This window comes from Synchiropus splendidus, chromosome 15, assembly GCF_027744825.2.
Source record: "Synchiropus splendidus isolate RoL2022-P1 chromosome 15, RoL_Sspl_1.0, whole genome shotgun sequence".
Classification (NCBI taxonomy): domain Eukaryota; kingdom Metazoa; phylum Chordata; class Actinopteri; order Syngnathiformes; family Callionymidae; genus Synchiropus; species Synchiropus splendidus.
In genome coordinates, this window is record NC_071348.1 from 13,034,597 (window position 1) to 13,046,045 (window position 11,449).

Sequence of the window (11,449 nt, forward strand, 5' to 3'; positions counted from 1 at the left end):
CAGTGTCTTATCTTGCTGGCATTTTCCTCCTGATAATCTGACCCATCGCTCACAGTTCATCGATGTGTGTTTATTTGAGCTCAAGATCTCAGTCAGGGGTCATCATCCATCACTCACAGAGCCTGTGTCTAGATGGACACAGCGGTGTTATAGAGCTTGGATGAATGCTCATTGTCATCATCCGAGAGGATGAATATTCTCCACACAACGTTTTCCATATTTCATCTTCTCCTCTTGAGGCGATGACGGTCGTTCACAGCATCCACGGAAAGGCAACACTTAAGTGAAATCTCATTTTATACAGATCAGAGGGCAAATTACTGCAGCTGGCTGCACGGCGATGCTGACATTAGAATGGTAATAAAGGGAGGAGGCCGGATAGAGCTGTTCACTTTTAGTACAAAGAACACCTGGGCACGTTCTGGAGGGGATTTTATTTGGCATTTTTTGATCATCAACTGAAGTAAATTAGGTTCAGGATTAGGAATAAATAACAACTAGAAGACAGACCATTGGGTTATCTTGGTATTGTGTTCATGAGTGATGGGACAACACCAAATGACCAACGTACTCCAAGTACAAGAGGGTCACATGTTATACTTGTGATATATAGTACGTCTCCTCCCTGGCACAGGACTGTCTCATCTTACTCACACCAGAGTTCAGTATGTTCCATTTATCAAAGTGGGACGACAAGACAGCAACATCTGTGAAACTTCTTCTCACCTGTGTCTTGTCTGGATATTAGCAACCTCTTGATAAATATGCTTTCAGTTTGCAGCTAGAAAACCCAACACAAACGCAGAATGTATTCGTTGCTTCTAAACTTCTACCTCCTGTTTACTTGCTATCTTGTAGTAGTAAAGAAATCTAGTAAAGAAATCTCACTTAGTCAATGTGTATGCTGCGTTACCTCAAAAGTAGGAAGTAGGAAAAGAATGTAGGACAAGCAGAGAGTGTGGTGCATGAAAGCTATTTTCTAACGTACTTTGTCCAGATATTTTCCAAGGCCGACTACTCCTTGGTCGTGAAGGCAGAGGCAGATGTGTAGTGGGATGTCACATCAATGTTACAACAGCAGCATCTTATTCAGAACCAAAACATGTCCATGTTTGAGGGTAGCAGGCCGTTCTTTAACTGGAATATTGCACACTCTCTTGATCTAAATTCTTATATGCAACGTGACAGGCTGTTTGGCAAGCTCAGCTGTTTCGGATGAACTGCTCATCAAATATGATATTTCTTTTATTTATAGCAAGTTGGGGCTTCCTCTTTACTGTAACCCATCTTGGATTGTTGTCCAAGCACAAGTGGGACACTCTAATAGCTTCTCAAATAATACTGTAGATGTTAGTATTTACCAAGTTACAAAATCAAGCTGATCAAATAAAACATCATCATCTGGACCCACTGTACGAGGAGCGAGTGTTTCTGTCGAAAGACCATGTATTTGTCCTCATACTGCTGTGGACAACATGGAGGTCACACAAAACCATCATATTCACTGGTCCATCCTTTGGGAAAATATATAACCACGGTGAAGAAGTCGCTCTGTCTGCCTGCACGGCGGAGGAGGTATTTATACACAGGAGTGCATCATCGATCCCATGATCCTTTGTGAGTTCCAAGAACGTGCTCAGCGCTGAAGATGTATGGAAAACTGTGGGTGTATGACTCGGGTAGAAAATGGAGTCTTGTTCTTTAAAATTAAATGACTCAAAAATGGATGGTTCTTTCAGTGTTTTGCCCATCAAAGTAAAAAATTAAACCCAAGAAACAACATGTCAAATGTGTTGTACTTGGTGTGTTCTAGGTGTTGCAGATGACTTAAATAGTCTAATCTGTGTCAATATGATGGTTTATGGTTCACTCTCTGTCCCAGTTTCACATCTCTCATGAGAACAGATTTCCTGTTTCTGCACCCTAGATTCTCCTCTCAAAGGCGCTTCACTGTAAAGTGATCTGCTGACTGACAGCCACACTGAGGATGTGCGCTGCATGGAGTCTCTGTTCTAGACTTTGGGTAACTGAATGAGCTATCATGTTCGCTTTGGCCCGAACTTTTCATTTGCTGACTCTGCATCATGTTGTTTGGTTTGTTTGCAATGAGATGTGACTTGTCTTTCAAGTGAGGAGGGAGTTTGCTACATCTTTGTCACCAGGCTTAGTGGAAACAGTTGTCAGGAAAACACATGACAGTGAGGTTTCGGTTCCTAACTGGGTTAATATGGATTAAGTGAAGAGTCAAAACCGCAGCCATGAGATGACTTCATGGACAACAGTGGCTGTCATAACTGTTGCTGTGAATTTGGGGACTTGTAATGATGGAATTGCCTTTTACTGGACATTAGTAATAAATACTGAAAACCACAGTATGTTTCCGTCTTATGTAGTCATATAGCGTGTCTAAATTTTGTGTTCAGTGTGAAGAAAGTTTCCCTTTTAATTCTTTAGACTATTAGACTTCAACATATTCAATTATAATTCATCTTTATTTCTACTTAACTGCATTGACAGAACCCTTCCTTGAACACGAATGAGACAAAGCTTGTAAAACCTCACCAAAAACTTCACTACATCATTGAATCCTCAGTATGTTGCAAATTGTTTTGGACCTTTGAAGTTCATTAGTGGACACTTGTGGGCACGGGTTTCAAGTTATTCACGTTTGGGTTTGGCATTTGGTTCATATTTGCTAAAATAAACTAAGCTAAGCTAAAATAAGATAAGATAAGCTAATGCTGGATCCCTACTTACTAACATTACGTTTTCAGTCATTCAATAAACAACAGCTCACCTACACTTTATCACAATAATTCACAAATCTGTAGTCAGTATATTATCACTGCCTTCTATTACCACAATATTATTCACGGCATATTTAAAAAGGGGTTGTCTGCTATGTGGGCATTCGTTCCAATGGGGGATCTGTTGGAAAATTATTGGTCAAACAAGAAAATATGTGCAGGTCAACTCCATCCAGCAGGTTTCAAAATAACATGTATCTTATCTTACTTATTAGCAGTTTATACGAAACGGTTGAGTTTGCCAAAACAATATTGCAAAACAACAATGTCGAAAACAATCACTACCAAGTCAGTTTGCATGTACAGTTTTCCTTGGAATTTAACAATAAACAAAACATCTGTCTTGCAGATTGAAATTCTGAGAAAACAGTTTATGTAATATTGCATTTAAAAAACATGTCTAATAGTAGATTTGTAAATAGTAATAGTATACAGTAGAGTATAGTGTTGTGTTAAATGTAGCTTTGAAACTCTCTATTTGAAGTGAAATAGCTCACAATGTGGGGTGGGAGGAATGCGTCCTTTGATGCGCGTGAAGTGGTCCCATGTTTCTTTTGGGTCATGATGGTGCCGTACTCCTTTACTGAGTGATGATAGTTGACTAGTTGTTGAGCCCCAATCAGAGTGAATATTTTGGACTTGATGTTTATATATAAATCAACAAAAAAATATTTGCGTCATGAGTAAATTTATGAATTAATGTTGGTGCCTGTATCTGACATGATTTGAGAATAAGTAACCCTTGTGCTAAATCAGATCAAAGTCTTGTGTTTTCATTAAAGGTCATTGAAACTCAACTAAATGTCCCATGCAGTGATGCCAGTCACTGATAGCGGGCTTTGATTTGTCAACACTATCACTGCGTAGATTTAAACTGCCCATCTGAAGCGTGGCAAATTTGGGGATTTGTATTCCTCCCTCTGGCCTTTGTCTGCCTGTTATTCCCCCCATCCAAGCGGCTGGCTGCTGTTTACCATTCATGGGACAAGAGGAAGCATAAAGTGCACGCAGGACTGGGGGGGTTGCCTCTTTCTAATCATACACCCCCAATACACGAGCGCACCAACTCAGAGGAACACACCCTTGATGACTCGCCGCTCGGCCCCTTCTCCGCCCCTCCCACCTGCTCATGCTGAATAATAGATGGTGCTGTAAGATTAAAAGAGCGTGTGTGTTTGTGTGCACGGTATGGTTTCCGTGTCTTCCTCGGAAAAGGGAAGCTACAGAGGCAAAGTACCTGTACAGTGTTTCGCCACATGCTTGAAAAGAAACAAACATCTCAATGTTACATAACCCAAAACCAGGAAGGGCGGATGGGTTCTATTATATTTCAGTGACCATGTACCGCCATCATTCTATCCCAAACATATTCATGGATTATTCATTATATAAAACAAGTGTGCCTTGAAGAGGTTTAGCAGCCCATGCTGTACCGTGCTTCAACCCCGAAATGAGCTGGGCTCTGTTCCCGGGTGCTCTGGACCCTGTTTAAAATAGACAGTTGAGGATGAACGCCTGAATAAATCCTGTCTTGTCAAGTGCCAAGTGCCTCTCCCCATTTTCCCCGACTTGTACTCTTTTGGAATTGCACAGGACACAAACACACTCACGCAGGAGCTGGAATGAAATAAATATGAAGCTAGCATAAAAACTGTAGAGGCACATTCATGTGCATGTTAGCTAAAATCTTGATCTGTGCATAAGCAGGTGATTCATTGGTTCAACGGTTTGTTCTGCTGTGAGCGGTGTAGATACAGTACGTGCTGGAGTGAAGAGAGGGTGAATTAAATTGAGGTTTGTTGAAGCTGGATTTGAAATGATTTTAAGGAGGACATGGAAGGTTATGAGTTGGGAAAAAAAAGTCTATGAGCAGGGGAGCTTATTTCCACAGTTCTTCTCAGGTTCCTCTGGCTGCTTCCATGGTCACCTTTATCAGCCTCTGCAGCCATGGCAGCGCTGCCACAGGACAATTTGGGTACTGCAACATGGATGAAGGCCTAAAACGGGTTAAAGACAAACTCTCAAGATGAGAGTTGCTCACGGATGTTGAAGTCCAGGGGTGCCGACATGATATACTCTGCGCAAGTCACCAACCAAATATAGCTTTATTCCATAGAAATCACTTAAAGTAAAGTTATTTCTGTTTCCCTTTTTATTACTGGAGGCTCTTGAGGGCCACATAAAGTAACCCGGCGGCTGATATTGGCCCTGCACCCTTGAGTTTGACACATGTGCTCTGATAGATTTAACCTTGCTTTGAGTGCATATATACAAAGAACTTATGGAAAGGCATACTAATATAAAGAGAAGATTCCCATAATTTGATAAAAACACAATAATTTTACATCTCTTTTTGTTGTGAATCTGTTAATAATCACAATAGGCTAGCGCGTGACATTTTGAAAATGTGATGTTTGTCATGTTATATAATACATTAAGTTAGCAACAATGAAGATGGACTATTGTGTGTTTTAGTGGTCTTTTTTGGTGGCCTATTTAAGTGTTTTATATCTGATAACACAAGCGCACGTTTACCATGGTGTTTTGTGATATCGTACTTTATCATAATGACAAGATAAGTTGTACTACAATGTGTGCGTTTTCCTCAATTTGTGAATAGCACTTTTGTGGTGGGCTGGATCCACAGGGACTCGGTGGTTACATAACCCTCATGCGTAAAAAAATAAACCACCCTAGCAAGAATAGCAGCTGATGTCCTCGCCGCGTGTGTGACGGTGACAAATTCTCAGTTATTATTTCTACTACTGTCAAGTCAGCTTTCCGCTATGCAGACTACTTGTTTATGCTAATAAGGCAGGTCAATTACAAGCGACGCAAAATACATTATTCATCTTCATAAAAGGGACGTGGGGGTGCCAGTGGCGGAGCAGAAGGACTGGTGATATAACCGTGGTGTCCTTCCACCTGCCTGTGTTCACCAAGTTCTGAATGCAATATCGCACGGCTCAGCTGTTTGATGAATGTATGCGTAGCGTTTAGCATGTCTGCACATTAACACACATAAAGACTGGTAGAAATAGCGTCGCTCACTCTCCGTCGGGCTGTTTTTGTTGCTTCCTCGGGCCTCAGGTGCTGAGCATTCATTAGAGTGTCGTCTTAAGTAGCGGGAACAAGAATGGATTGATGGAAAATCACAGAAAATAAAGGATAAGAGCTTTAAATGAGGAAATTAAGAGAACATGCCGAACAAAAGACGCGTCGCTGAAGCCTCGTCCTGATGCTAAATGGAGTGGAGTTGGGGGTTTTGACATTAGCAAGACGCGCTAAATGGCTCTATTTTGTCTGGAGCTTTTTTCAGCGTTCCTTCTGACTTAAAGAGCGTCTTTTATCATTTTGCTTCACATGCTGCTTTCAGCTCATGGCTTACTTGGTGCTTCGTTTTTTTATCTTGTGATCTCTTCTTACTCCGTCTTTAATCATAAAAAAAAAAAAATGTTTTCTACTTATAATTTCTCTGCAATATTCATATCATGCTTTGGACTCATCTGGGCTGAAACAACTAGTCGACTTCTACATTAGTCGATCATGAGTCGACTAGTCATGACGTTTTCGCGCTTTTTTCCGTGTGTCAAAACAACATTTAACACATTTTACTATTTACTACACTACAATATGGCGAGTACTCAACTAATGGTTACGGTAGTCCAGTCATCGCTGCTGTATTACTGACATTACTTTTTATTGGGGATTGTTGGATCCAAACTAGCTTTACTTTGCTACATACCTTAAATTCCAGATTATAGAGAGCACCTGAATATATGCCACTCCATCAAAATTACAGAACACAAGCAGCACCTGTCTTTAAGCCATCGGTGCAGTGATCAAGGAAAAGTGGAAAGGCCTGTGCTTATTTTACACCCTCTCCAAAATGCACAAGGAACATCGCTTCTGAGAAGGTTTTCAGAAAGTGGGTCCAAAACCAAGGTTTTCCATACACAAGTAACATCCGACCTACAACCGGGATCGGTTCCGACCAACCGGTTGTAAGTCAGATTGGACGTAAGTGGAATGCCATTCAAAATAGCCGAGGCGAGGGTTATAGGTGCTACTGTAGTGGTAGATGGCTGTGTGAGAGTGAGATGCTGGGATACTGTGCTGCTGTAACTGTCGTACGCGTTGCCGGGCTGCTACGTGCTGCGGTGCCAGACATTGAATTAAAAAAAATAAAATAAGCATTTACTGGCCGTGGTCGGAAGTACAGGTGGACGTAAGTCGAGCAGGTCATAAGTCGGATGTTATTCATACCGTAAAGACCCATTTACCTTCCCCTTCCCCCCAAATACCAACACATGTACTATAAAGATGCAGACTATAAGGGTGATGTTGTAAATATTACATCATTGCATTGTGCTTGTTCTTGCAGTCGTAAGTGTATGTTTGCATGTTATTTCATGTAGTTCAATATCCTTTATGAGTCATGATGTACCTTTTAATAGACATATGCTGTTGAGGTTCTAGTGAAATAATAAAAATATTCTCAATTAAACTTCCATAATTCATTTCAAACTCAAGTGTATTATAGATGTAAAAACATTACTGAAATTTCCACAGTAATCATTACTAACAGAAATGTTGAAATTTAGCCTGGAAGGTGTTGGTCTTGCAGGGAGCGTGACAACTGCCTTTACTGCGATAATGAAATCTACAGTTTTAGTGAAATATAGGTATATGCTACTATTACTGCCGCCAAAATGTTTTTAATATTTGAATAATGTATTGAAACTTACCAAAACAACAATGACCGTATATTTCAGCAACATGAAAAATAATTGTTACAGTAAATAAATAAAACTGTGCAATTTCTTTCTCCCCTGACTGGAATTACACTGATAAGTGTGAGTTTTCATTGCTCAGCAGAAAGTGTCTCCGGTCATATATCTCTCGTCTTTGACTTTGTGAGGTGGATTTGTGCGTTGGCGCTCAGTTGCCTTGAACCGTGAAAGACGGCGTGCTCCAGTGTGAATAGGTACACGTGTCCCCTGCACGTACATGCGCCCAGAGCCTCACACCTTCACACGTGTGTGATTTAACTCTCTCTCATGTCCCATTCCAGCATCATCTATCATGGAGCCTCGTCTCCCTTGCTGCCTCCCGACAATGATACAAGCCAACTGCACTCATCTCCACCTCTTCCACCTCCATCCTTGTCACTCCTCCTCCTGTTCCACGGGCTGTAATTTATTGCACAGAGGCGTGATCTGATTTACCACAAACCTAATGAGAAAAACACACAGCAGTGTGTGTGGAGTGGTGGGAAAGTGAGATAGAAGGACGGAAAAGGAGGTTAATAAAGAGGGAGTGTGGATGTCCTTCATCCACCCTTGAGTCTCTGTAGGTGGATGGAGTTTGTGCTGAAGATGGTGAGCGATTTGTGGGAGTCACACAATAGATCTTTGACATGAAGCAAGTGCCTTTCAGTGTTCAGACATTGTATATTGATATATATACAGACAGAAATCTGGCTACTAATCCAAGCACCAGTTAACAGGGCACATGCAGGGCACATGGACGTCTCCCTGCATTTAACAAATACGCTTCAGACCACCCCGGTCATTAGGCTCCGCTCTCTGGGAGCAGCCTGTCTTTTAAATGTCACATCCATCAAATGAATATTCGCTGGGACATTTCACTCATGGTCCTGGTTTCAGAGCCGTCTCAAATGAAATTGCTGGTTTCATGCTTTGTCATTTCTGTCTCGCTTCCTTTCAAACCTCCTCTCCTCTTCCTCTCCATCCCTGTGCAAAACTGTCGCACCGCCTCGGAGGATTAGAACAAACAAAGAGAGGCGCAAAATCTCACCCCTGCCAAAACAGAGAAGGACTTTGTAGGAAGAGTTACAAAGCCCTTTTTAACGTTGCACAGACTTATCTGTATCGCGGTGTGTAATAATAAGCATTTTCTCTCGGGGATTAACAATTTAATCTGAAGGAAAATCGTGACCAGTGGGGTTTAACTTGGCGCATAATCCAATTAAAGGCGCAGCTTGCTGTAAATGAATAGTACAGTAGGTTTGGATATTTATGTCTCGTGTTTCATGCCAGACTTTTACCTCAGTACTTGCCACTTGACTACACAGGCACCAAAGATTAATACTGGAATTCAAACTCCTATTCCAACCAATCTTTCAATACATCAGCGACACATCTGAATTTTGAAGGATAGTTTACACTAACACGAATGTGTGTATAAAGAAAATGTTACTACATATATTTCTGCTGGTTTATTTATTGTTTGTTTTCTGTTCTAATTCCACATGTCGTGCATATTACGTAGGTGTAATTCCCTGCTCTAAAAACCCTGTTTATGCTTGTTTGTCTGATGTGGTGTTTACCAAACACGCCAGTGTCATCGATACAGATGTGCACGCTCTTGAACAGCCCACCACATCCCCTGCTATGAATAATGCAGCGGCGTTGAGTCAGTCTGCCCTGGGATGCTGCGTGTTATTGAAAAACACGACTGTATTTTACATATCACTCATTCTGTTTCTCCCCTGGTAGTGGTCTTGCTTGAGTCCCAGTTTTCCCTGGGCAGTAAAAGCATTGGTCCCCTTGAGTTGGAGTTGCATTTCTGATAAGTGATTGGAGAGTGAATGAGTTATAGCCTGGAGACATTTAATGAGTCCTCCGTGGGAGGAAGAGTGAAGGTTTGTCTTGGGGGCGGCTGCAGGCAGGTGAAAGCAGCTGCGGCTTCCACAAAGAGAGATTCCTCCCCCACTTTCTGCTCCCTTCCTTTTCACCTTTTTATTTTTACCACGCTACTTTTTGTACTGCTGCCCCCCATGTATTTCATATACACAGCCTCCCCCACCTCCATCTCATGCTGGATCCCTGACACAGCACAAGTACATTATTTTGTGCGTTTTGTTGCAGTAAATGACACGTATTTAGCAGCACACGGATCCAATCAATGACACAGGCACTTTATTTTTGTTGACTTGGCAGTAATAAAGTGCGCAGCTGGGCTTTCTGTGATTGCAGGAGAAGAAAAATATGGACGCATTTTAGCACACTTCAAACTCAAAGCAGTCGTGCCAGTTGGAGAGACACATCAGACTGGAAAACCTTTGCATGAATCATCATTGGTGACTAAACTAGGTGTCATGGCTCAAAACAACATATGAGGGTTAGTCAAACGAAAATGTACTTTATATTTAAATTTCTCCAAAAACACACATTTTAAGAACACAATGAAGAGGAGTCGTGCCCAATTTGTTGTATAGGTTGTATAGGTTTGTTACAAGAAGAAACTCAATTGTATATACTATATATCTAGTATATATTGAAATCTGCTGACGTATGACGTACAGAAGCTCATCCACGTTGGATGTCAGTTGCTATTTATAACCCCTTACGTGGCTCTCCTTAGTGACGGTTGTGAAAGTCACACTGACTAAAACGCGCGGACATTGGACGGCCTTCATATAGCAATTGAGACGTTGTTACATGTAGATAAATGAAGCACCATCTCATGGCTTACACGTGGTTTTTACACATCATACTTCCGTAGAAGGCAGAACATGTGCTTCAATTAAAAGCCTTATGCATCAACATGCAACTCTGAAGAAAAGTCACCTTCAATATATTACCTATTGCCTGATCCTTAAGCTAGTCTGTGACTAGTCAACAAACAAATTCGTGGTTAGTTGCAGCCCTGAAGACCATGGGATGATTCATCTCTCTTGCATCCTCATGTTGCATCAGATCACTTGAAGATGAAGTGAAGCTTGTCGAATTCTTGAAATCTCCTCTAGGCCTGATTGACAGCTGGATGTCGGCTCATAAACAGATGTTGCTTTGGCAACAGAGCTCAGAAGCCGTCCTTCAGTCTACGAGGGGGAGCGCGTGTTTAAGAGGAAACCAATGAACTGCGAGAGACATCAAACAAAAACAAGCACCAGGGGTTTCGCATCATGCGTTTGATCCACACTTTCCAACCATCTGTGATCACCATGACAAAACGTTACTGTAACTGTAAGTTTGAAATGTCTTAAGAAAAGTCGTAGAATTTGGTGTGGATCTGTTGGAGGGTGTGGGAGGATGGGCTGCTGCGAACAGCATGAGCAAGCGCTGAGTTTGCGTCTTTGTCTGTCAGATAAATTATTTAAATCCCATAACAATTAAAGCTGAAATCTGTTATCAGCGTCATCCATTAGAAGCCTGCCTGCGTGCCTTGCTGCCTCAGTGGGCTTTTTGCTTGCTTCCACTGATGGGGGCCCAGCATGGGCCTGGATAAAGATCACAAGCTGTGAATCTTAAACACACATCCCAGCAGAACAAAGGCTAACAACACCACCGTGACCTTATAGACCCGCACACACGATCAACGTCTTCATCGCTGAATATATTTCCTGCTGTTCGAACTTGGTCTCTGCAGTATTTGGAACTAGGGCGTTGTCTTAAATGTCAGATGGGATGTTAGTGATCTCCACTCACACCTTGGTTCTCCCCCACCCCCACATTTGATCCATTCTGTCTCATTTTATTGCCACGGCCTTCTGTCCATTAGTCCGAGGAGCGTTTTTTCTTGTGTGCCCACGTATGCAAGCTGATGTCAGGGCTTTTATTTGGAGCCCACAAGAGATGGGTTGAGCGGAACTAGTCTGATGGAGGAGGGCTTTC

At 41.8% G+C, this 11,449-nt stretch overlaps 1 protein-coding gene across 8 annotated transcripts in view; it reads left to right on the forward strand.

The window, feature by feature from the left end:
• adam22 (ADAM metallopeptidase domain 22) overlaps nucleotides 1-11,449 on the forward strand; it is a 46,183-nt gene that overhangs the window by 7,331 nt on the left and 27,403 nt on the right. The gene's annotated exons all lie outside the window — the stretch shown is intronic.